The 25,478-nt window shown below is 39.1% G+C and overlaps 1 protein-coding gene across 7 annotated transcripts in view; it reads right to left on the reverse strand.

The window, feature by feature from the left end:
- DMD (dystrophin) overlaps positions 1 to 25,478 on the reverse strand; it is a 3,762,639-nt gene that overhangs the window by 1,501,731 nt on the left and 2,235,430 nt on the right. The window lies entirely within an intron of this gene.

Raw genomic sequence — 25,478 nt, forward strand, 5'->3', positions numbered from 1 at the left:
GGAAACATACCCTCACAGGTAGAGCTTCACCAAATTTCTGAATAATGTGCTGGTTTAAGTATGGCATATAAAATAACAGTCTAATTAAATTTGCTTCTGTGCATGTTGTAGCATCAGGGCAATTGAATATGGTAACATCTCAAAAATGCTGACTCTTAGAAAGATGAACCATAAAGTATTTATCCAGTACTAAATATTTTTTTTTTACTATGAGTCAAACGAACAGGCAGGTAGTTATCTACAGAAATTACCTGCATGTTCTAGCTGGTGCTGGCTCAGAGCTCCTGCCAGCGATTCAGCTGCTCCAGGTCAACAGATCAGCTCTTCCTCTTCTGTGCAGCTGTCTCAACAAGGAGTGACTGCCAACATAATGCTGATTGACCACCAACTTCGTACAGTTATGCAGCGGGAAGCCAGCTGTCAATCAGCATGACATAGGCAGTTACACCCTGTCAACAAAACAAAATGGAAGAGAAGCCGCTGCCCTGTCAATGTGACTTTAGCGGAAACTACAGAATCTTCATCAGCAAAGATCTGCGCTGGGCAGAACAGGCTTGAAGTTATTAGCTAGCTGCCTGTTAGTTCTTAGGCCCACAAAAAAATAATATAGTTTTAAATAATTCCTTTAAAACCTTAAAACTTGTGACATAAATGCACAGTTTAGTGGCAATGTATCTTCCACATACCACCATACATGTTTGGCACACATAATAAGCAGCAGGTTTCAGCTGGTATCAGAGCCAGTTTATGTGCTTAATGGGGATCTGAACGTTTGCAAAGGTCCCTTTCTCTGTCACCTCATCAGCTCCCCTAAACTGTGAAAATGTGATAGTGGGGACTAGGTTGAGCGAAACGGATCGTTCATTTTCAAAAGTCGCCGACTTTTGGCAAAGTCGGGTTTCGTAAAACCCGACCCGACTCCAGCGTGGGATCGGCCACGTGGTCGGTGATCTTGGCGCCAAAGTCGCGTTTTGTATGACGCCTTCCCCGCCATTTTTTCAGCCAATTAAGGAGTGTGGGCAGCGTGATGACATAGGTTCCGGCCTGGTTTCGGCAGTGTCATAGAGCCATATTACCGTTTGGGCTGCAGTGATTTCCGCAGTCAAACACAACATATGCTTTGCACGGAGGGGAGAGAGAGAGAGAGAGAGAGAGAAAAAAAAAAATCCACATTGACTTGCATTGGGTTTCGTGTTCCGGTCCGGAACCCGACTTTACAGTAAAATCGGCCGATTTCACGCGATCCGACTTTCGAGAAGGTCGGGTTTCACAAAACCCAACTCGATCCTAAAAAAGCAAAAGTCGCTCAACCCTAGTGGGGACAGTTTGTTGCTATGACATGATTTTCTTAGTACTTCTGTTAGTAGTAGACTTATTAGGATGCGTGTCAGTTTTACTGTACACTCGCTGTCATAATATACTGCAATTCAAAAGTATGAATGTGGCAGATAGCTAGCTAGCTAGATAGATAGATAGATAGATAGATAGATAGATAGATAACAGATAGATAATAGATATATACATAGATAGATAGATCTATGGATAGATAGATAGATAGATAGATAGATAGATAGATAGATAGATAGATAGATAGATAGATATGGGATAGATAGATAGATAGATAGATAGATAACAGATAGATAATAGATATATACATAGATAGATAGATCTATGGATAGATAGATAGATAGATAGATAGATAGATAGATAGATAGATAGATATGGGATAGATAGATAGATAGATAGATAGATAGATAGATAGATAGATAGATAGATAGATAGATAGATATTTCACTCCTGGGGAGAAAAACTATACTACATTTGATAATATGTAAATACTATGGTTGCAGGACTACATGTCTCCATTTTATTATAAAGTATGTATTGTGTATTGAGCTAGACATGACTATTTTAGTTTAAGAAAGAATACATTGAAGGATAAGTGTGTAACTGGAGATTGCGGTGCATGGAATTCTAAACATGTACAATATCTTTTTTTTAATCCACTGCTAGAGCATTTGATTCACAATCAGCCACAGCTTGACAGGACAGAAATATCTTTCTGCTGGTTGAACATTAGGAATCAAAGAATCTTTTTTGAAATTCTGTCAACTAGCACACTGTGATTTGTATGCCCTCGGGATATGTTCTAAAATATTTTCTGAGGGAGATTCCAAAACAACTACTAAAGAGCAGTCCAGCAGCTTGTGAAGTAATAAAGAAATCATGATGGACTACAGATAGTATCAGATCCTGCCAAAGTACAATATAAAAGTGACAAAAGCAGCTCCGCCAATTTTGTATGTACTTATTTCTTTTCTTACAACATCAACCCCTTACCACAAAGGACACTAATAAATAGCATAATAGCTTACAAACTATGAAAGCTGTTGTATCATAAATACATTCGAAGCCACTTTTATATAGCAGTCCAGTCTATTTTCTTAACTAATATTGAATGTTGTTATTGCTTTAATAAATCTAAAACAAAAATGAATCATTTTAGAAAATCTTCCAAAAATGTTATTTTTTTTGGACACAATACAGCATCTTTGCAAGCTATATAGCACTGGTGACCGAATACAAACAAACCCTGAGTGCAGACTTATCTTAAAGGTATGAGTTACTTTCTCACGACTGTTTCTTTTCCTCCTTGGAGTGTCATATGACTTCAAATTCAGACTACCCAATGTTTATAGAAAGACTCTACTCATGTAGACATATAATTCTCCAAAGGAGCTATTTGCAAAACATTGCAGAGTGTTAATTAGTGAGATTAAAGCTCTTTTCTTGCTATATATATATATATATTTACATATATATATATATATATATATATATATATATATATATATTTATATATATATATATATATATATATATATATATATATGTATATATATATATATATATGTATATACATTGCTCAAAAAAATAAAGGGAACACTTAAACAACAGAATATAACTCCAAGTAATTCAAACTTCTGTGAAATCAAACTGTCTAGTTAAGAAGCAACACTGTTTGACAATCAATTTCACATGCTGTTGTGCAAATGAACTAGACAATAGATGGAAATTATTGCCAATTATCAAGACACACTCAATAAAGGAGTGGTTCTGCAGGTGGGGACCACAGACCACATCTCAGTACCAATGCTTTCTGGCTGATGTTTTGGTCACTTTTGAATGTTGGTTGTGCTTTCACACTCATGGTAGCATGAGATGGACTATACAACCCACACAATTGGCTCAAGTAGTGTAGCTCATCTAGGATGGCACACCAATGCGAGCTGTGGCAAGAAGGTTTGCTGTGTGTGTCAGCATAGTGTCCAGACGCTGGAGGCACTACCAGAAGACAGGCCAGTAAACCAGGAGATGTGAAGGAGACCGTAGGAGGGCAACAACCCAGAAGCAGGACTGGTACCTCAGCATTTGTGCAAGGAGGAACAGGAGGAGCACTGCCAGAGCACTGCAAAATGACCTCCAGCAGGCCACAAATGTGCATGTGTCTGCACAAACGGTTAGAAACCGACTATATGAGGATGGTCTGAGTGCCCTACGTCCACATATGGGGGTTGTGCTCACAGCCCAACACTGTGCAGGAAACAGGCATTTGCCACAGAACACCAGGATTGGCAAATTCAACACTGTCACCCTGTGGTCTTCACAGATGACAGCAGGTTCACACTGAGCACATGTGACAGACGTGACAGAGTCTGAAGACACCGTGGAGAGTGATCTGCTGCCTGTAACATCCTTCAGCATGACCAGTTTGGCAGTGGGACAGTAATGATGTGGGGTGGCATTTCTTTGGAGGGCCGAAGAGCCCTCCATGTGCTCGCCAGAGGTAGCCTAACTGCCATTAAGTACTGGGATGAGATCCTCAGTCCCATTTTGAGACCATATACTAGAGCAGTTGGCCCTGGGTTCCTCCTAATGCAGGACAATGCGAGACCTCATGTGGCTGGAGTGTGTCAGCAGTTCCTGCAAGATGAAGGCATTGAAGCTATGGACTGGCCGGTCCGTTCCCCAAACCTGAATCCCATTGAACACATCTGAGACATCATGTCTTGCACCATCCACCAACATCACATTGCACAACAGACTACCCAGAAGTTGGCAGATGCTTTAGTTCAGGTCTGGGAGGAGATCCCTCAGGAGACCATCCGCCGCCTCATCAGGAGCATGGCCAGGCGTTATAGGGAGGTCATACAGGCACATGGAGGCCACACACTATTGAGCATCATTTTCTTGTCTTGAGGCATTTCCACTGAAGTTGGATCAGCCTGTAACTCCATTTTCCACTTTGATTTTGAGCATTATTCCAACTCCAGACCTCCGTGGGATATTATTTGTGATTTACGTTGATAATTTTTAGGTTTTATTGTTCTCAACACATTTCACTATGTAAAGAATAAAGATTTACAACTGGAATATTTCTTTCAGTGATATCTAAGATGTAGGATTTTAGTGTTCCCTTAATTTTTTTGAGCAGTATATATATATATATATATATATATATATATATATATATATATCTGTCTCTATAATATGCCTCCAAACTTCTCTTTTATCTTCACTTATTTTTAGCTTCCCTGCAGTCCTGTGCAGCCTTTGTTATGGTTTGTTATTGTTAATAAACTGAACTTCCTGCAAGTTCTTTCTCTTGGCCTTTGGACTGCATTTCTCAGAAGGCATTGTCCTCTGACTTCTCTACCAGAGCTGTATCAACCCCTCTGCCAACATCCTTCAACCCTCAGTGCCCACCCACTCTACCTGCACAGCATAATCTTGAGACTCCTATACAGTCTCAAGATGGATAGTTCAACATTTAGACATACAGCACAATGCTATTCAGGCACAAATGCCTCAAATCATCATCACTTTGTACACAAGTCTTGAAATGCACACTGGAGTAAGATGCAGCAAATTAATTGCTAAATCCATCAAGTGCATCTTTAAATTGCAAAAAATATTCACTAATCAGTGATAATAGTTATTTTTCCTTGTATTTCAGCCATCTTTTGGGGTGACAATTTTGATGAATTTGTCAGGTGCACCCTTTAACGCTCCATCCTGACTAAGATTTACCCTTTTTTAAAAAGTTGGTGGAGCTGGCTGGAAGTGATATAAAGCACCAAAAGTCGCAAACATTTTACAACATTACAAACAGTTTTACAACAGAAAACTTGTGTAAACTTCTTGAAAAAATGGCTCATACAGTTTTTATCAGACTCATTGATTGTTTAGGTCTGTGAATATTCTACATTATGAAACATCTGAAACCTGTCACCCAGTTAAAATATCTTTTTCTGGACTTTTAGGAAGTCTTTACTTAAAAAAAAAATAGAAATATGTAGATAATAATGTTTAGATTAAAAATTTAGTGCATTAAAAGTTAAATGCAATGTGATTTTAAAAATGCGCTGATTCTTGCTTTACACAGTAAAACTATCAGTAAGATCATTTACAATCAATGTTGCATAAAAGTTGTTGAATTGCAATTTTATATCTAATATATCTGCAGCGCCCCAGAGTCCTGGTCGTTGCAGTACTGATGCTCCGCCGCTAAGGGGAGTGATGGTACGTCTAATGGCACTTAAGGAGTTCACCTGACCAGGTATCACAGTCACACTTTACACTTCACATTCTGGCCACCAGGGGGAGCAAAGGGTTCTATGTATTAGGCCACTCCTCACAATCTGGTAAAACTGGGGGCTGGATAGGAAGTTAGCCAGAAGCTGACTGGTTTGGAACCAGGCAACATCCTGTGGCAGAGGGTGTTGCAGGGGAAGATTCAGGGGGGTCTCTGTCAGGGGTGGAATCCTGACAGTGGCCTAGCGAACAGAACAGAATGTTGCGGAGCCGCGCCTGCACCAGTTGCGTTGGCATCCTAAGAAAGGAAATGAAGCGAGGTTTATTGTGGAGAAGTGAGAAACGAGATCGCAGCAGAAAGGATATAAAGCCAGTAGGAGTCATGCCGTAAGATCGAGGCAACATCCTACTGAGGCGCGTAGCCGGTGGCCGGAACGCCGACGAAGTATTAGGCTCCAAGCAATACTTCAAACAGCGGCAGGACAGTTAATTTTAGGGTGGCTGTCTCACCTAAATCATCTAAGCAGACATAGGGGGCAATTGTGGGAGAGGGGCGACGCTAGGGTCCCGGAAGAACTCCAGGCCTACCCGTCATACGGGTGCGTCCTATCCATATCATCTGGGGGACGGAGAAAGAACATCAGAACAGATACGAGTTGTGAGAGAAGAACATCAGAAACAGACACAACAGTTGTGAGGACTATCCTGTGGTGCTCAGCAGGGAGGTACTACAACACACAGGCGCTAGAAGGTAGGCACTGATTTCCACCTGCAAAGGGAACTCTGGATGTGCCTTCGGACCGGCCGGTCTCAGCCAGCCCTGTTAGCAGTACTCTGGATTGAGGATCCTGAAGTCTTCAGTAAAGAGGTAAAGAGACTGCAACCCTGTGTCCTCGTTATTCATCGCTACCTGCACCACGCACCATCATCACACCTTTCATTGGACGCCCCTTAGCAGGGTCACAGACCGGGTCTAGCCACCGTGACAACCCCAGGACCGAGACAGAGAGGCCCGGTACCAAGTACCCCGCGGCCCTGCGTCTGGGGGCGCTCCATATCTATTGCAGCAGAAGATGAATGTATGATGTTCTACAGAATGCTGTAATAATTTCTAAAGAGCATAGAATTTCATATAAAATATCACATTTTTGATATGTGATGTCAATCTGCAATACTGGGTAATAGCCAGTGTCAGTGGGGCAGTACTATTATTATTATTATTATTATTATTATTATTTATTGTTATAGCGCCATTTATTCCATGGCGCTTTACAAGTGAGGAGGGGTATACATAATAAAAACAAGTACAATAATCTTGAACAATACAAGTCATAACTGGTACAGGAGGAGTGAGGACCCTGCCCGCGAGGGCTCACAATCTACAAGGGATGGGTGAGAATACAGTAGGTGAGGATAGAGCTGATCGTGCAGCGGTTGGTTGATCGGTGGTTACTGCAGGTTGTAGGCTTGTCGGAAGAGGTGGGTCTTCAGATTCTTTTTGAAGGTTTCGATGGTGGGCGAGAGTCTGATGTGTTGTGGTAGAGGGTTCCAGAGTAGGGGTGATACGCGAGAGAAATCTTGTATACGATTGTGGGAAGAGGAGATAAGAGGGGAGTAGAGAAGGAGATTTTGTGAGGATCGGAGGTTGCGTGTAGGAAAGTACCGGGAGATGAGGTCACAGATGTAAGGAGGAGACAGGTTGTGGATGGCTTTGTACGTCATGATCTATCTGCATTAAACTCTCTGGTCCACCTTCTACACACACACGCACACACGTATATATATATTTAGTTTAGTTAATACATGTGTATACTGTGTGTGAGTGCTTATACTCATGTATAATGTGTTTAAAGTTGTCAGTGTGAGTGTGGAGGTCTCCATTCATTAATGGGTGATAGGGGTGATAGGGGTGATGACAGAGGGGATCCCTCAAAAAATATGGGTGACTGGGGGCCTCCTTCCCACTACACCTATATTATCCCTCATGCCTTTATCCACTCCGCAAATACTCATTGTCTATAAAAAAGGAGAATTATACAATTTGGTCCATGTTGCTGATCAAATTCACCAATGCAAGTCAATGGCCCAGAAAAGAAATAAAGTCAGATAACACACATATGTCCATATTTTACAGTTTAACTTTTCCATACTAGGTCGATAAGGAATGTGTGAAGATGGTTCAGGGTCTAATGCTGCTTAACACCAGGCAGATCCCGCTGTGTTACTCTGCTGACATCCCCCTGTAACTGCAGTCACCGCAGCAAGGTCTGATCACCCAGAGTTTAACTATTTAAATGCTGCTGTTAATTTCTGACAGCGGCATTTAAATGACGAGTGCACATCAGCTCTGATTGGCTACTGTGATAAAGCCAATGGCCCTCATATCTGCCATTTGGGACATCCTGTGAAGCTCAGCCACAGACTGAGCTCTACAGGAGAACCTTGATTTCCCTATAACATAAATACAGAAATATTGCAGTATATAGTATAAGCATTTGGACAATCACAGATTCAAGTTCCCTAAGTAAAAATTTGAAAAATATAAAAACTAAGAAATAAAAACATTCACATTACACTCGATAAAAAAATAAACATAATAATAAAACATAATTAAAATAAAAATATCTGTTAGTGCCATGTCCAAAAGAATCAGTGATAAGGTTAATCCTTTTTTTATTGTTAGATTGGGCGATTCTGAACGCGGTGATACTAAATATGTGTATATTTGATTTTTTATTGTTTTATTTTGAATGGGGTAAAAGGGGGGTGATTTAAACTTCTATATATTTTTTTTTTCATATTTTTTAAAACATGTTTTTTTTACTTTTGCCATGCTTCAATAGCCTCCATGGGAGGCTAGAAGCTGGCACAACTCGATCGCCTCTGCTACATAGGAGTGAAGCTCAGATCGCTCCTATGTAGTAGAATTGTTGCATTGCTATGAGTGCCGACCACAGGGTGGTGCTCATAGCAATCCGGCATCAACAACCATAGAAGTCTCAAGGAGACCTCTGGTTGTTATGCCAAAGCATCGCTGACCCCCGATCATATGACAAGGGTCAGCTATGCGCTCATTTCCGGCCCGACGACTGGAAGCGCTAGTTTAAATGCCGCTGCCAGTGTTTGACAGCAGCATTTAACTAGTTAATAGCGGAGGCTGAATCGCGATTCCACCAGCCGCTATTGCGGGCACATGTCAGCTGTTCAAAACAGCTGACTTGTCCCGGCTTTGATGCAGGCTCACCGCTGGAGCCCTCATCAAAGCAGGGGTACTGACCTAGGAAGTACTATCCCGTCCGAGGTCAGAAAAGGGTTAAAACATGACATATGAAAAAGAGACAAAAAAATGCAGAGTCAAAAATGAGATAACGCATTTATATAAATGCATGGATAAGATTCAGATTTGCATTTGTTTCATTTGAAATAGTGAAAAAAATTGATTTTAACATTGATTTTTGGGGTTTTGTTTGCACATTTATAATGACCTGGCAATGATCCTCCAGTCCAAGTATTTTTTGCATATATTGCAAAATATTGCAGGATATAGTGACATTTACATTCTCATGTGAAGCTCAGAGAAAGACCATAGAATGACAAACATGCCAAAGATGGGGAACTCTAGCAAGTCCGAGCTGTCAAAGTAATCCATTGGCACCTGCAATCATGATCACATGGGGGTTTGGGTGTCAATTTAAATGCCAATGGCTGACAGCAACATCTAAATTCTTGCTAGCAGCATCTAAATGATGAAATAACAGCAATCAGACCCAATTCCAAATGCTCATATTACAGGCAGATGCTATCTTTTAAACACAGCCTGCATCTGATTGGTTCAAAGCTGGCTCAGCTCCAGAGCCCTCTATATATGTTCTCAGTAATTTAAAGTTAGTCCTGGAAGGTTGGGGGGATTAGCAATTGGGCTCAGTAATGGGTGATTGGGTTGTGAGCAGAGTCAATGAGGTTAATGTATAACTATAGCTTTGTTTTTAGCATTTTTTCAACATGTTATATTTTATTTTACAACATACAAAACCCCTTTAAAGTTTTGTGTTTTTTTCAAACAATTTGTATGTAATGACCTGATGGATGGTAATCAATTTGGGAACCCAGAGGAAGGCTAATTATATATAGATGTTTTAAATGACATTTAATTGGAATAGGTTGTTTCATGACAATAGCCCTTGGCCATTTTAGAATTTATGGATGTCATATGAGATCAACTATTTGAGCACATCTCTAAATTTGGTGGACTTAACCCATCCATGAATGACAAGGTCATCCATTCATTTAAATGGCTGGTAAGTAATAAGCATATAGCTGTCACAAAATAAGTATATTCTGTAGCCTGACATGAATTTTAAGAGTAGCCTGACTTCTGGGAATCAACCAATTATTGGGGAAACTTAATTTGTAAAAAGATTCATGTCCATGAGAAAACTCTTATGTCAAGGGTTAGTTATTAAAACAATTTTACTCAAGCATGAAGAGTAGATACTAAGGCCCTGTTTCTTCATTAGTGGGGGGGTTTAAGTCACTTTCCTTTTTTTGTCTTGTGGTTTTGTTGCTGTTTTTGGTGAAAAAAAAAGAGCAATGAATTGGGTGCAAACAAAAAAGGCACAAAACACACAAAACTAGACAGAAAAAGGCTCAAAGGCACTGATGAATCGGGGCCTAAACTTTTTGTCACAAATCAAAGATCAAGCAGCAGATCACAGTCTGTTCATTACAATCATTACAATCTTTTATAATGTTCAATAAAATGTAGAAAAAATACTGTGTTGAAAGTAATGCTAAAACTTGATGGAAAAAAAGAGCTTTGTTAGAATGAAATTGCTTTGTAAGGTCAATTCAGCACAGACTCAGAATTATACAGAATATAAGTAAGCAAAGAACTGAAATGTTGCTGTTAACAAAAGAGTTATAATGCACACCTCAAGAGCCTCCTTTAAGAATTCCCTTTTTGTTTTGCCATATTAATATACAACTTCCATTAGCGTGCGGAGACTGACGAGAGCGTCAATTTTAATCCAGTAACAAAATTCAATTGAACTCTGCATTGAACACCCTTGAATCACAATGAGAGCTGGATCTGCAATTTTACCAGGCAGTTTAGAAGTACAATACCGTATTGTTTAATGCTGCGTGAGATTTCTTTTCCCGTCTTTGTAAATTTATGAAAATTGTTACTTTTCCTTGGGGTTTACGTGTCTAAGGAGTGCAAGTCCTGATAAGAAATTAGCACCATCTGAGAACTTAATTAGGGGAATAATCATTCTTATTTGATTGAACATTAGTGTTTCTGTGGATACCTTACCAGATTAATTTAAAAGTGGCAATAATGTCAATAGCGTCAATAGAGTAGACTTGTTATTGTGGAGCATGGGAATTGTGGAGGTAAATAATTGCTTTCTTTTTAAAAGTATGCATAATCGTCTTCTCAGGGATATTCATATGCAAGCTCTATTTTCCATTCCATGTATGAAAACCATTTCATGCAAACAAGAGATAAGAGAATACGCAAAAAAGATGACCATTGAAACAATTTCACAACCACAGCATAGGTTATCTTTTCTGTCGTATTGCCTTTTTCACTGAAATATTAATTATAGATCTGAACAATTAAGAGTTTTCTTCAGTCCCTATTTTCTAGTGTGAAAGTGGTTTTCTATAATGCCTTACAGCATGTAATACGTCTATTCATAGCCCCAAATAATCCAGTACTTGGTAGACCAACATATATCTCTCAAGTTTACCTTCCCATTTATTTTACAAAACAGCAAGTGAGGCCATATATCGCACTTACAATATTTAGCTATGTCCATTAATGTATGATTACACTAGCAATGTTGCCTGTTCAGTGAGAGAATTTAAAGCCCAATATAAAAATTTAAAGCATAATTTCGGAACTATGACTCAAAGCAATGCATAATGACTGACTCCATAGCTTTCTGTAATGGATAACTTATTTTTTTAAGATTTTGGCCATAACTGCAACAGGGTCTCTGAAAAAAACCTTCAATGAAGATGTCAACAAAGTAAATTGACTTGAGAGTTAGGCTGGATTCACATACATCTGTTACATCTTGCTTAGCTCTTGAACCTCACCCAACTCAGTGAATCATCACTGATGCAAAAATGGATCAGTTGCCATCAGATGTTTTTCCACTATTTATTTCTATGGCCTGGAGTTGGATCCAAACATTACATGAAATGCTGAGATCCTTTCCCTAGACTTGCACCTGCACCTGTTCAATGCGACTACATATGGATAATGTGCGATAAAACCATAAGCAAACCAGACTAAAAATGCAGCTCATATCTCCTTTTTAGAAATTATCGACCTACTGTACATATATTATTGACTCAAGAGGTACAAGAAGAACAGGAGGACATCCAACAAAAATCAATAGCTAGAAGCTTGAAAACATCTTTTTTTGTTAGTCAAAATTAAAATTTACCATGGTATGTAGAAAGCTTTGGTATCTTTTACAAATCTAGAAAAGCAGGTTAAAAGCCATAGAAATTATTTAGCATGAATTAGTTTAGCTTTATAAAAATGTTAGGATGAGAGAAAATCTCAAAATATATATTTAGCAGAATCTCAAAATTGAGAGAATAAAGATTGGTCTTATCTAAGGATATTGTGCTCTTAATTCTGAAAATTAAGTAGATCCGATTGAAAGCAAGAAGCAGCCAAAAGTTTTGTCCTACCATGTAAGAAATCAAATATTGGTCCACAATTAGCAGAAATTCAACTCAAGATAAATAAAAGGATAAAGTTCCAAATATATAGGTCAGATTAAATCACTAAATCAACAAGACATTTGCACATATATAGTGCCCCAAAAGTAAAATGTAATTTTAATATCACCTTTAAAATATGAGATATTAACCCCTTCATGACCTTAAGTATTTTTGCTTTTGAGTTTTTGATTTTTGCTCCCCTTCTTCCCAGAGCCATAACTTTTTTATTTTTCTGTCAATATGGCCATGTAAGGGCTTGTTTTTTGCAGGGCGAGTTGCACTTTTGAACTATTCCATTGGTTTTAACATATCATGTATTGTAAAATGAGAAAAAAATCCAAGTGCGGTGAAATTGCAGAAAAAGTGCAATTCCACAATGGTTTTTTTATTTTATTTTTTTTTTACTGTGTTCACTAAATGCTAAAACTGACCTGCTAATGTGATTCTTCAGGTCAGTATGAGTTCACAGACACCAAATATGTCTAGGTTCTTTTTTATCTAAGTGGTGAAAAAGTTTGTTAAAAAAATGCACCATTTTCCGATACCCATATGGCCTCTATTTTTCATGATCTCGGGTTGGGTGAGGGTTTATATTTTGCGTATTTTGAGCTAACGTTTTTAAAGATACCATTTTGGTGCAGATACAAACTTTTGATCACCCTTTATTGCATTTTAATACAATAACGTGGCGACAAAAAAAACGTAATTTTTGCATTTTGACTTTTTTTCTTGTTACGCCGTTTAGCAATCGGGTTAATTTTTTATTATATTGATAGATTGTGCAATTCTGAATGTGGTGATACCAAATATTGTGCAATTCTGAATGTGGTGATACCAAATATGTGTATGTTTGTTTTTTATTGTTTTATTTTGAATGGGGCAAAAAGGGGGGATTTGAACTTTTATACATTTTAAAAAATTTATTTTTAAAAACTTTTTTTTTTACTTTTGGCATGCTTCAATAGTCTCCATGGGAGACTAGAAGATGCCATAACTCGATTGCCTCTGCCACATACAGGCGATAATCAGATCGCCTGAATGTAGCAGAATTCCTGAATTGCTATGAGCATCGACCACTAGGCGGTGCTCATAGCAATCCAGCAGTGACACCATAGAGATTTGATGGAGACCTTTGGTTGTCATGCCAATCCATCGGCGACTCGTGGTCATGTGACACGGGTGCCGATGGGAAGGATTTCCGGCGTGCTTGCTGGAATCACGTGTTAAATGCCGCTGTCAGATTTTGACAGCGTCATTTAATGGAATAACAGCTGTGGGTGGATCACGATTCCACCTGAGGCTATTAACATGCCAGCTGACATATGCCGGAAAAGATGTGTGCAACAGCGGTGAGGGTGTCTAGCATGAGCGGTGAGAGTGTCAGAAACGGGTTAAAATTATTTTTGGATATTATTTATTTTTGATACAAAATAATGAGCATTGCACCATGAACCAAGATAGGACACGTTATCATTCTCAATGCATTCTAGAAACTGGTTTTATACATAACCAAAAATGCAATCGTGGACTAGCCACCTCAGAAAACAATTGTAAATACACAAACACCACACCAATTGCAGGTGAAAAAGAGGCATAGGCAAATGTATAAAAATTGCATATATACTTTATTTAAACATACATAAAAAACAAAACTAGGAGACTCATAAAATACCAATGTCATACAGAGCAAGACATATTCATTTGCACTGCTGCAAAACACTGTCCCACATTACTGCTGATTGCAATACATATTCAAAATCTGCAATATGACTCATACAGGGGTCTATAAAGGCAGAACGTATTGCTGGGCAGAAAACTTCTTCACCATATTTAAATACAAACTACGCCTCAATGATATCTTGCCGCACATATAGTATTTTAATGCAGGCAATAGATAGGGCAATACTCATATTGGTGTCATATATATAAATTTCAGTAGTGGTAACAGAAGAAACAATTGCAGCCAAATATCCTGTTTACTTACATAAGTATGAATCCTGCTCCGAGTGACCATTAGTAACCCCGACAGCGCCGTTTCGCCATAGTGGCTTCCTCAAATAGGGGCATGTATGTACGCTGCATTATTTCATATATTTATACCCGCTCCCACAGCTGGAATTGATGTCGGCGTTCCTGGGTCGTTACTGCGCATGCGCTAACCGACGAACTTCCTTCATTGAAAAAGTGACTTCCTGTTCTCCGCGCATGGAACGCAAGCGTGAAACGCTATAGCGTCACCATCTGTGAGCGGAGTAAGGAAGCACAAGGCCGTTCCGGTATGCGCATGCGTCAACCAGGTGCCGAGATCAAACCGCAGGATAATAAAACCCACCGGACAGAGGACTTATTAAAATATATAAGAAACATAAACACGCAATTAGCAAACCAAATACCAGATTCAGAATATGAAACTAAATATGGGAAGTATCTCAACGTCAAAAATGGAATAAATAGCCAGCATATCACTTATACATTAAACACCAAAGGACCCCTGAAAACACCCATATAACTACTAATGATTATTACCCCAATAAGATATATATAGCTATTTACATAACAAGTACTGTTATACTGATATTAAAATAGCGATATCCCCATCTTAATTAACAACTATAATTTACATATATGAAATTTAAACAAACATATGAATTAAATAATAAACGCCAAAAGACCCCTGATTACACCCATAAAAATAATTCCTGGTAATATAACCCCAATAATACGTATCTAACTATGTGTACAATACATATCGTTATACAAATATTTAATATACAAATCATCATACATAACTATAATTTACATATATAAATAGTGCAATATATAAATATAAATACAGATATTTCATATACAAATCATCATATATACCTATAATTTACATACACAAATAGTGAAAGCACAATACAATTACTCTTATTATTAATACAAATATAAAATATATCACCATAATAAATGACACACAGGTGACAATCAGTGCTCCAAAATTACACCCATATAAAAATCACCACCCTCCTAACAATGTAATTCTCCACTGCCTACAAAAAATATTACACGACAAGTGGAGAAAAAAGTAAGAAAAGGGGAAAGAAGGGAGACAAAAAGGGGAAGGAAAAAGGATGGGAGAGGGGAAGGGAAAAGAAAGGGGGAAAAGAAAAGGGGGCCAGAGGCGTACAATACTCATATCACTATTATTATAATAAGTTAACAAAAATATTGCTCCCAAAGAGCTCTTTGGTTTCCATTTTCTCCCAGTATAGACTCTCCAGGGAACAAGACGAAGAGACACCACCCATAAACGAATCCTCCTAAAAACTAGAAACTAGAAAAATTATTATTATAATACGTTAAGAACAACAAGCAACATACACAACAACATAATTAAAAACAGGAAACCGGAGAAAGTAGTGATAATAGAGACCTTTTTTACAAGAATGCATTGAAGCACAAATCTTAATAATGTCAAAATCAACTCAATCAAAGGTGGGTTTTTTCCCGTGTAACTCCTGTAAAGCCTGTAGCAATCACTTTAAAAGTACCTCCTTTACAAATCATGATGGCACTAGGGTTTATAGGATTTTGAAGAACCTTACATGTACGTCAAAAGGAGTAATCTACCATGCTCGCTGTGCCTGCAATAAGATCTATATAGGTCTCACTACTCGTGAATTGAGAGTGAGAACAAGAGAGCACATAAGAGACATTGAAAAATCAGCTACGGCTGAAGATATCAATTCCCTTAAAACTCTACCAAAACACTTCAGATTGTACCATAAGGGTGACCCTATAGGCCTGAAGGTTCAAGCTATTGATCAAGTATGTCTAGGCCCTAGAGGAGGTAACCTTGGAAAGATCCTAGCTCAAAAAGAGAGCAGGTGGATTTATTTACTTGGGACTATGGCCCCTCAAGGCCTTAATGAAAGTTTAGGGTTCAATGCATTCTTGTAAAAAAGGTCTCTATTATCACTACTTTCTCCGGTTTCCTGTTTTTAATTATGTTGTTGTGTATGTTGCTTGTTGTTCTTAACGTATTATAATAATAATTTTTCTAGTTTCTAGTTTTTAGGAGGATTCGTTTATGGGTGGTGTCTCTTCGTCTTGTTCCCTGGAGAGTCTATACTGGGAGAAAATGGAAACCAAAGAGCTCTTTGGGAGCAATATTTTTGTTAACTTATTATAATAATAGTGATATGAGTATTGTACGCCTCTGGCCCCCTTTTCTTTTCCCCCTTTCTTTTCCCTTCCCCTCTCCCATCCTTTTTCCTTCCCCTTTTTGTCTCCCTTCTTTCCCCTTTTCTTACTTTTTTCTCCACTTGTCGTGTAATATTTTTTGTAGGCAGTGGAGAATTACATTGTTAGGAGGGTGGTGATTTTTATATGGGTGTAATTTTGGAGCACTGATTGTCACCTGTGTGTCATTTATTATGGTGATATATTTTATATTTGTATTAATAATAAGAGTAATTGTATTGTGCTTTCACTATTTGTGTATGTAAATTATAGGTATATATGATGATTTGTATATGAAATATCTGTATTTATATTTATATATTGCACTATTTATATATGTAAATTATAGTTATGTATGATGATTTGTATATTAAATATTTGTATAACGATATGTATTGTACACATAGTTAGATACGTATTATTGGGGTTATATTACCAGGAATTATTTTTATGGGTGTAATCAGGGGTCTTTTGGCGTTTATTATTTAATTCATATGTTTGTTTAAATTTCATATATGTAAATTATAGTTGTTAATTAAGATGGGGATATCGCTATTTTAATATCAGTATAACAGTACTTGTTATGTAAATAGCTATATATATCTTATTGGGGTAATAATCATTAGTAGTTATATGGGTGTTTTCAGGGGTCCTTTGGTGTTTAATGTATAAGTGATATGCTGGCTATTTATTCCATTTTTGACGTTGAGATACTTCCCATATTTAGTTTCATATTCTGAATCTGGTATTTGGTTTGCTAATTGCGTGTTTATGTTTCTTATATATTTTAATAAGTCCTCTGTCCGGTGGGTTTTATTATCCTGCGGTTTGATCTCGGCACCTGGTTGACGCATGCGCATACCAGAACGGCCTTGTGCTTCCTTACTCCGCTCACAGATGGTGACGCTATAGCGTTTCACGCTTGCGTTCCATGCGCGGAGAACAGGAAGTCACTTTTTCAATGAAGGAAGTTCGTCGGTTAGCGCATGCGCAGTAACGACCCAGGAACGCCGACATCAATTCCAGCTGTGGGAGCGGGTATAAATATATGAAATAATGCAGCGTACATACATGCCCCTATTTGAGGAAGCCACTATGGCGAAACGGCGCTGTCGGGGTTACTAATGGTCACTCGGAGCAGGATTCATACTTATGTAAGTAAACAGGATATTTGGCTGCAATTGTTTCTTCTGTTACCACTACTGAAATTTATATATATGACACCAATATGAGTATTGCCCTATCTATTGCCTGCATTAAAATACTATATGTGCGGCAAGATATCATTGAGGCGTAGTTTGTATTTAAATATGGTGAAGAAGTTTTCTGCCCAGCAATACGTTCTGCCTTTATAGACCCCTGTATGAGTCATATTGCAGATTTTGAATATGTATTGCAATCAGCAGTAATGTGGGACAGTGTTTTGCAGCAGTGCAAATGAATATGTCTTGCTCTGTATGACATTGGTATTTTATGAGTCTCCTAGTTTTGTTTTTTATGTATGTTTAAATAAAGTATATATGCAATTTTTATACATTTGCCTATGCCTCTTTTTCACCTGCAATTGGTGTGGTGTTTGTGTATTTACAATTCTAGAAACTGGGACAGTACAATAAAGCTATTGTATGGATAGTGGATTCTCAGTATGAATGTACAATTTTACTTACTTGAATAAGTTGTGACACATGTTTTCAACCCTTTAATTGTCAAGACACTTTAAAGTAATTAAAAAAATGTCAGGTTAGATTGAATATCATGTGAAAATCTGATTGTACTGAACTTACTGCTTAGAAATTGCCACTGGAGACCCTCAGTAAAGTTAATATTGGGGAATACCAGTAATGCAGTTTGACAGTTTCAGAGTATCATGAGAGTAAAATGACATAGTCAAACCTATTTAATCTCTGACATGAAAATATACTTTAATTCACTCAAGATTTTTTTTCCTTTGCAAACTCACGCTCCTGGCTTGTTTTTAAGACTGTAGAGAAAGAGTATACAGTTTACATTTATGTTCTGGAACAGAGTAAGCTTCACAGATATTTGAACTTGCGCACATTTTCTATGTACTGACATATTTTAAGTATTTTATCATTGGCAGAACGTAAATAAAAATCTGTGAAAAAGCAAGGAAGTGGGCATACTGTAAGCTAGGGCACCTAAAAATATGTGATTATTGCATTACATCTTAGATCAATCTTAGAACAAAATTGCGTGATATATCTAATCTATCCGGAGGGGTTATATAAGTTTGCTTGTGCACGTGTGATTTCATGCAACTGCAAAGTTTTCATTTAATAAGGTAATAAAATAAGTTTTTGCTCCCATTAGGGTTCTGTTTTGTCTCCTTTGACATTATGCAATTTCAAGCTCCACATTTCAGAAAACATTCCCTCATGGAATTTTTGGCCTCTCAAAATTGTGGAACATTGCTTACAAATGTTTGCATGTGATTTTCTTCTCTGATTTCATAACAACAATCTGCATGTGTTGTGACTCGAGCATATTTTTTGAGCATGCCAAAAATACTTGACTAGGACACGAGCATGCCAGATAACACCTTATTGGAGCATGCTTATGCATCACTAGCTACAACACATTAAATTGCACAAGTTGCCTTGTAGGTGCCAATCACTGACAGCAACTTTTAAGACACATAATCCTTCCTCAACATCCATTAAGGTTTCTGGAATACTGATGGGTTGCAGTGGCAGCAGGGAACCTGCCAAAGAGCTTTGACACTGCCATTTTTATAGGGGATAGTGATTTGCATTATTTACTACTGTATTGTTGTATTACAGTAAAAAGAATCAATTATCAAGTAGCAATCAAATAACAGTAAAAAAGGATTGAATCCTTTCCCAGTATTCCAGTATAAAAAAACGCTGCTAAAGAGAAATAACTATTCACTGTGCTCCCATGAAAGTGGACAGAAGTGAATATTTATTTCTCTTAAGTAGCATTGCCAGAAGCCGGTGGCTGCGGCTAACACTATGCGTGCTATTTACATAGTTACATAGTTATTAAGGTTGAAGGAAGACTTTAAGTCCATCTAGTTCAACCCATATCCTAACCTAACATGCCCTAACATGTTGATCCAGAGGAAGGCAAAAAAAACCCATGTGGCAAAGAGTAAGCTCCACATTGGGGAAAAAAATTCCTTCCCGACTCCACATACGGCAATCAGACTAGTTCCCTGGATCAACGCCCTATCAAGGAATCTAGTGTATATACCCTGTAACATTATACTTTTCCAGAAAGGTATCCAGTCCCCTCTTAAATTTAAGTAATGAATCACTCATTACAACATCATACGGCAGAGAGTTATTATGCTTAAACCTTCTTTCCTCCAGACGTAGAGGATGCCCCTTGTCCCTGTCACCGGTCTATGATTAAAAAGATCATCAGAAAGGTCTTTGTACTGTCCCCTCATATATTTATACATTAGCATAAGATCACCCCTTAGCCTTCATTTTTCCAAACTAAATAGCCCCAAGTGTAATAACCTATCTTGGTATTGCAGACCCCCCAGTCCTCTAATAACCTTGGTCGCTCTTCTCTGCACCCGCTCCAGTTCAGCTATGTCTTTCTTATACACCGGAGACCAGAACTGTGCACAGTATTCTAAGTGTGGTCGAACTAGTGACTTGTATAGAGGTAAAATTATGTTCTCTTCATGAGCATCTATGCCTCTTTTAATGCATCCCATTATTTTATTTGCCTTTGTAGCAGCTGCCTGACACTGGCCACTAAATATGAGTTTGTCATCCACCCATACACCCAGGTCTTTTTCATTGATGGTTTTGCCCAGAGTTTTAGAATTAAGCACATAGTTATACATCTTATTACTTCTACCCAAGTGCATGACCTTACATTTATCCCCATTAAAGCTCATTTGCCATTTATCAGCCCAAGCTTCTAGTTTACATAAATCATCCTGTAATATAAAATTGTCCTCCCCTGTATTGATTACCCTGCAGAGTTTAGTGTCATCTGCAAATATTGAAATTCTACTCTGAATGCCCCCTACAAGGTCATTAATAAATATGTTAAAAAGAAGAGGGCCCAATACTGACCCCTGTGGTACCTCACTGCTAACCACGACCCAGTCCGATTGTGCTCCATTAATAACCACCCTTTGTTTCCTATCCCCGAGCCAGCTCTCAACCCACTTACACATATTTTCCCCTATCCCCATTATTCTCATTTTATGTAACAACCTTTTGTGTGGCACCGTATCAAAAGCTTTTGAAAAGTCCATATACACTACATCCACTGGGCTCCCTTGGTCCAGTCCGGAACTTACCTCTTCATAGAAGCTGATCAAATTAGTCTGACATGAACGGTCCCTAGTAAACCCGTGTTGATACTGGGTCATGAGGTTATTCCTCTTCAGATACTCCAGTATAGCATCCCTTAGAATGCCCTCCAGGATTTTACCCACAGTAGAGGTTAAGCTTACTGGCCTATAATTACCGAGTTCAGTTTTTGTCCCCTTTTTGAATATTGGCACCACATTTGCTATACGCCAGTCCTGTGGTACAGACCCTGTTATTATGAAGTCTTTAAAGATTAAAAATAATGGTCTATCAATGACTGTACTTAATTCCTGCAGTACTCGAGGGTGTATCTCATCCAGGCCCGGAGATTTGTCAATTTTAGTGATTTTTAGACGCCGCCGTACTTCCTGCTGGGTTAAGCAGGTGACATTTAATTGGGAATTTTTATCACTAGTCATTTTGTCTGCCATGGGATTTTCTTTTGTAAATACTGATGAAAAAAAGTAATTTAGCATATTGGCTTTTTCCTCATCCTCATCCACCATTTCACCCAGACTATTTTTAAGGGGGCCAACACTGTCATTTTTTAATTTCTCACTATTTATGTAGTTTAAGAATATTTTGGGATTATTTTTACTCTCTCTGGCAATGAGTCTCTCTGTCTCAATCTTTGCTGCCTTGATTTGCTTTTTACAGAATTTATTTAATTTTTTGTATTTATTTAATGCTTCCTCACTACCTACTTCCTTTAATTCTCTAAATGCTTTCTTTTTGTCACTTATTGCGCCCCTTACAGCTCTATTTAGCCATATTGGTTTCCGCCTATTTCTAGTATGTTTATTCCCATACGGTATATACTGTGCACAGGTCCTATCCAGGATTCTAATAAACGTCTCCCATTTTCTTTGTGTATTTTTATGTCTCAGGATATCGTCCCAGTTAATTGCACCAAGATCCTCTCTCATCCGTTGGAAATTTGCCCTCCTGAAGTTTAGTGTCCTTGTCACCCCTCTATTACACATCTTATTAAAGGATACACAAAAACTTATTATTTTGTGATCACTATTCCCCAAGTGACCCCCAACTCTTATATTTGATATGCGGTCTGGCCTGTTGGTTAATATTAGGTCTAGCAGTGCCCCCCTTCTTGTTGGGTCCTGAACCAGTTGTGAAAGGTAATTGTCTCTCATAGTTGTCAAAAACCAATTACCTTTGCTGGAACTGCAGGTTTCTGTTCCCCAATCTATTTCAGGGTAGTTGAAGTCCCCCATAATAATGACTTCTCCTTGAGTCGCAGCTTCATCTATTTGCTTTACGAGGATATTCTCCATTGCTTCCATTATTTTTGGAGATTTATAACAAACCCCTATCAGTAATTTATTATTTTTTCCCCCTCCCCTTATCTCCACCCACAGGGACTCTGCATTTTCATTAAATTCACCTATATTATCACGCAGGATGGGTTTTAAGGACGATTTTACATATAGACACACCCCACCCCCTCGCTTATCTGTACGGTCATTTCTGAACAGGGTATAGCCCTGCAAGTTAACAGCCCAGTCATGGCTCTCATCCCGCCATGTTTCAGATATCCCCACCATGTCATAATTATGCTCCAACAACATTAGTTCTAATTCATCCATTTTGTTGGTGAGGCTTCTGGCATTAGAATACATGCACTTGATGTTCCTCTCTGTACCTCTATTCTTTCTTAAATTATTAACTGTTCTAACCCCACCTCCCATGCCACCGCCACCCCCAACTTCATTATTTGTGCCCAGGTCTCTATCTGCCCTATCTTTCCCTCCTATAAATTGAATACCCTCCCCCAATCCCTAGTTTAAACACTCCTCCAACCTTCTAGCCATTTTCTCCCCAAGCACAGCTGCACCTTCCCCATTGAGGTGCAGCAAGTCCCTAGCGTAGAGCCTGTAGCCAACTGAGAAGTCGGCCCAGTTCTGCAGGAACCCAAACCCCTCCTTCCTACACCAATTCTTGAGCCACTTATTAACCTCCCTAATCTCCCGTTGCCTCTCTGGCGTGGCACGTGGTACAGGCAGTATTTTGGAAAATACCACGTTGGAGGTCCTTGCTTTCAGCTTGCAGCCTAATTCCCTGAAATCATCTTTAAGGACCTTCCACCTACCTCTAACTTTGTCATATGTGCCAATGTGCATCATGACCGCTGGGTTCTCACCAGCCCCTCCCAGTAATCTGTCCACCCGATCAGCGATGTGTCGGACTCAAGCGCCAGGTAGGCAGCACACCGTTCGACGATCCCTGTCTTTGTGACAGATTGCCCTATCTGTTCCCCTAATAATTGAGTCCCCCACTACCAGTACCTGTCTTGCCTGCCCTGCTCTCCTATTTCCCTCCTTACTGGAGCAGTCACTCCTCCGGCTTTCAGAGGACATGCCTGGCTGCAGCAGTGCTACCCCTGTACTGGCATCCCCCTCATCTGCCAACTTAGCAAACTTGTTAGGGTGTGCCAGATCAGGACTAGCCTCCCTGGCACTCTTCCCTCTACCCCACTTCCTAAATGTCACCCAGCTTGCTACTTCACTGTCCTGCGGCTCCATCCTACCATCCCCCCTCATCTATCCCATTGAGCGTCTGCTCAGTGAGCAGAAGACTCCTTTCCATGTTGTCAATGGATCTCAGTGTTGCCAGCTGCACATTTAGATCCAGAATCTGGGCTTCCAAATGCTCAACATGCTCACATCTCGCACAGCAGTATGCAACCTCGACCGGCTGATCAAGGATTGCATACATGTGGCAAGATGTGCACTGGATGGCATTAACAATAGTGGAGCACATTTCCTAATGGGGATTGCACCACACAGAAACATTAAATAAAAAATAAATACAAAGTATTAATAAAAAACAGACAGCAATTCCTCCCTTGGAAACTCCCTGATTCCAAAGTCACTGAATCACAAGTCACACTTACCGCCGTTCACACTTACGCTCAGGTCACACTCAGCTCGCTCACACTCGCTATGCTGAAGATTTATAGATTTTTTTTTCTCTATTTCCCCTCAACAGCAATCCACCTTGCTGTTCAAATGCACTTCCAATAGCTTAATAGCAAAGAATACTCACTGCCCTCCATGCACATAGTCCAGGCACGGAGAGCAGTGAGTATTCTGGCAGCTGTCCTCTGCTTGTAAGCAGTGCATGACATCCCTGCCATGCTTACATGCATAAATTAGATGCTTGCACCGGAACAAGACGCTGCGAGGGAGCGCAGGGATGGTAAGTAGGATGAATTTTTTAATGTTTTTTGATGGGAACCATACATACCAGGATAGGGATGAGGAGCCAGGCAGACCAAGATTAGGCTGAAGAGCCATGTATACAAGGATATAAATGAAGTGGAATGCATACCAGGATGGGGATGAGGGAGCCATGCAATATAAGGATAGGGTTGAGGAGCCATGCAGACCAGGATAGGGATGAGGACTCATGCAGACCAGGATAGGGATGAGGAGCCATGCACACCAAGATAGGGATGAGGAGGCCATGCATACCAGTATAGGGATGAAATGATGAAAAACCATGCAGACCAGGATGGGCATGAGGAGTGATGCATACCAGGATAAGGATGAGGAGCCATGCATACAAGGATAGGGATGAAGAGCCATGCAAACAAGTATAGGAATGGGGAGCCATGCACACATGGATAGAGATGAGGAGCCATACACACAAAGATAGGGATGAGAAGGCCATGCATACCAGTATAGGAATGAAAAGATGAAAAACCATGCATACCAGGATGGGGATGAGGAGGCCATGCAGAACAGGATGGGGATGAGGGGACAGTGCATACCAGGATGGGGATGAGGAGGCCATGCAGAACAGGATGGGGATGAGGGGACAGTGCATACCAGGATGGGGATGAGGAGGCCATGCAGAACAGGATGGGGATGAGGGGACAGTGCATACCCAGCTTATACTCGCATCAATAAGTTTTCCCTTTTTTGTGATAAAATTAGGTGCTTTGGCTTATACTCGGGTCGGATACTCGAGTATATACTTTACCTCAAACTGGAATCAATATAAACACCAGACTGCCATTCAAAAAACAAACGCTCTTACAGTCAAGTGACTAAATGGTGGCGCAAAGAACAAAGATTTTTTTTTCATGAATTTCAAAATGTATGTAATGTAATCATACTGACTTGGAGAATTATGCCACCGGGTCATTTTTACCACATATCTAATACAGATAAACAAAACCCAAAAACAATTGCAGATTCTTTTTTTTTTGCAGTTGCACTACACTTGGAATTGTTTTCTCCTTTTCCAGTACATCAGATGAAAAAACAGATGATGTTACTCAAAAGTACAGCTTATCAAGCAAAAAACAAGCCCTCATAAGGCTATGTTGGCAGAAAATTAAAACAGTTATGACCAGTGTCGGACTGGGTTGGCAAAGGCCCACTGGTAACATCGATTCTTGGGGTCCACTATTCTGCTACATGCAAAATTAACCCGACTGGTACACAAATTTACTTTTACTTATATGTAATATTGATTTGGCTAGCATGTTTGATGAATGATTAGACTTAAAAATTTTTCTGCAAATTGTGAACCAAGTGTAGTAGCACTACTCATTAGCACTTCTAGATACAG

The sequence above is a fragment of the Ranitomeya variabilis genome, chromosome 3 (genome assembly GCF_051348905.1).
Source record: "Ranitomeya variabilis isolate aRanVar5 chromosome 3, aRanVar5.hap1, whole genome shotgun sequence".
In the NCBI taxonomy this organism is placed as follows: Eukaryota; Metazoa; Chordata; class Amphibia; order Anura; family Dendrobatidae; genus Ranitomeya; species Ranitomeya variabilis.